Source organism: Schistocerca americana, chromosome 2, assembly GCF_021461395.2.
Source record: "Schistocerca americana isolate TAMUIC-IGC-003095 chromosome 2, iqSchAmer2.1, whole genome shotgun sequence".
Lineage (NCBI taxonomy): Eukaryota > Metazoa > Arthropoda > Insecta > Orthoptera > Acrididae > Schistocerca > Schistocerca americana.
Genome location: NC_060120.1, coordinates 723,320,601 through 723,323,026, shown reverse-complemented (window position 1 = coordinate 723,323,026; position 2,426 = coordinate 723,320,601). Strand labels below are relative to the sequence as shown.

Sequence of the window (2,426 nt, the reverse complement as noted above, 5' to 3'; positions counted from 1 at the left end):
ACAGCGCCAAACACGCATACGACCATCATTGGCACCAAGGCAGAAGCGACTCTCATCGCTGAAGACGACACGTCTCCATTCGTCCCTCCATTCACGCCTGTCGCGACACCACTGGAGGCGGGCTGCACGATGTTGGGGCGTGAGCGGAAGACGGCCTAACGGTGTGCGGGACCGTAGCCCAGCTTCATGGAGACGGTTGCGAATGGTCCTCGACGATACCCCAGGAGCAACAGTGTCCCTAATTTGCTGGGAAGTGGCGGTGCGGTCCCATACGGCACTGCGTAGGATCCTATGGTCTTGGCGTGCATCCGTGCGTCGCTGCGGTCCGGTCCCAGATCGACGGGCACGTGCACCTTCCGCCGACCACTGGCGACAACATCGATGTACTGTGGAGACCTCACGCCCCACGTGTTGAGCAATTCGGCGGTACGTCCACCCGGTTTCCCGCATGCCCACTATACGCCCTCGCTCAAAGTCCGTCAACTGCACATACGGTTCACGTCCACGCTGTCGCGGCATGCTACCAGTGTTAAAGACTGCGATGGAGCTCCGTATGCCACAGCAAACTGGCTGACACTGACGGCGGCGGTGCACAAATGCTGCGCAGCTAGCGCCATTCGACGGCCAACACCGCGGTTCCTGGTGTGTCCGCTGTGCCGTGCGTGTGAACATTGCTTGTACAGCCCTCTCGCAGTGTCCGGAGCAAGTATGGTGGGTCTGACACACCGGTGTCAATGTGTTCTTTTTTCCATTTCCAGGAGTGTATCATCTGTCACATAGGCTTCTAGTAACATGTTTTTGACCAGTGATAGTCAACTTGCTCTCTACCGCCCGCTAGTGGCCATTGCAACTTTCATGGTGGGCGGTAGGAGACTGAGGTCTTAAAACAGTTTCATTAGCTTTTCATAAAATTTTGACATAAATTATTTGGTAAGTAATTATTATTATGTGCCTCAACTTGCTGTAACTTTGCTTTATAAATTTTCTAATTTAAAGTTACTTTAAAGCTAATTAAAACGGAAACTACCCTCTAACAGGCCATGCACGCCCAGAGGTATCGACAGGCCGCTGTGTCATCCTCAGCCCACAGTCGTAATTAGATGAGGATTTGGAGGGGCAATTGGTCAGCACACCGCTCTCCCGGCCGTGTTTAGTCAGTTTACGAGACCGGAGCCGCTACTTCTCAATCAAGTAGCTCCTCAGTTCGCCTCACAAGGACTGAGTGCAGCCCGCTTGCCAACAGCGCTCGGAAGACCAGACAGTCACCCACCCAAGTGCTAGTCCAGCCCGACAGCGCTTGACTTCGGTGATCTGACTGGAACCGGTGTTACCACTGCGACAAGGCCGTTGGCTTAATTCCCTACTTTATAAATCACAATTACTTAGGAATCGGTGTATGGTTGGAAATTTTTTTTGCTAGCAGGCATACAGAAATGGACGGTAGGTAAAAAAGTTTGACTACCCCTGTTTTAGGTTATTCTTTTCGAAGTAATACCCACTGTATTGACTACAAGACGAGGTAAATTGACGTTCTCACATAAAACAAGCGATGACACTGTCGATTCTTCTTCATTAAATGTACAACAGCGTATATACTCTTGATTAAAACCTCCGCTATCCGCAGTGAAGCGTACTGGAGAGCGGTACGACACGCAGGACATGCAGAAGCGTGGAAAACCTTTTGAGGTCGCCGTACAGATATTTCGCAGTGGCCTCGTTGGGTGCCGCATTTGTGGACAAAGCTTAGCGTGTGCCTTTCACGGTAGAGGAAGCGTAATTGTGCGACATAATTACCCCGCTGCTGTCATTGAATCGTGCGTAACCAGGGATGTCATTAGTCAGAGCTGATACACTCCCACAGCCCTGCAGGCACGTATTTTCATACAGCGCCTGTACGTGTCCAGAATACCTCGACGGATAGCAGTGGAGGTCCCTGAATGCTAATATTCACTGGTCATGTGGTAATGAAGTACGTGTCTGATTCCTTCCTCTCCCACCTGCAGGTGGAGTAGTGGTTGGTCTTTTATTAGTGGCATATCGGCTAATTACCGTTCGAGCTGCGTCTTGTAGTGATAGTCAATTATTTGTGTAATTCTTTCTTTCATATAATTAAGAAAATGTTATACACTTTTCTTTCTTCATAGGAAGATTACTGTAACACTTTATTTTGTTCTGCTTGTATATAGTTTGATTAAAGGTGAATTCAATTCACAAATGAACAAATGGTTCTCCATAATTTACAACCTCCATGCAAGTCTAATTATTTATCGAGTCTTCCTTCCACTTGAGAGAAAGCGATTGCTTAAACATGTGAATAAAATGAGAAACGCAAGTGATACGCGACTGTGAACAATATATGTATAAATAAACACTTGTGAAAATTACAATGCTTAGAGGGACACCTGTGATTATAACGAATTTTTTAT

The 2,426-nt window shown here is 48.0% G+C and overlaps 1 pseudogene; it reads right to left on the bottom strand.

The window, feature by feature from the left end:
* Positions 1-1,234: 1,234 nt before the first annotated feature.
* Positions 1,235-1,352, bottom strand: LOC124597182 (annotated as a pseudogene).
* Between the last annotated feature and the right edge of the window lie 1,074 nt (positions 1,353-2,426).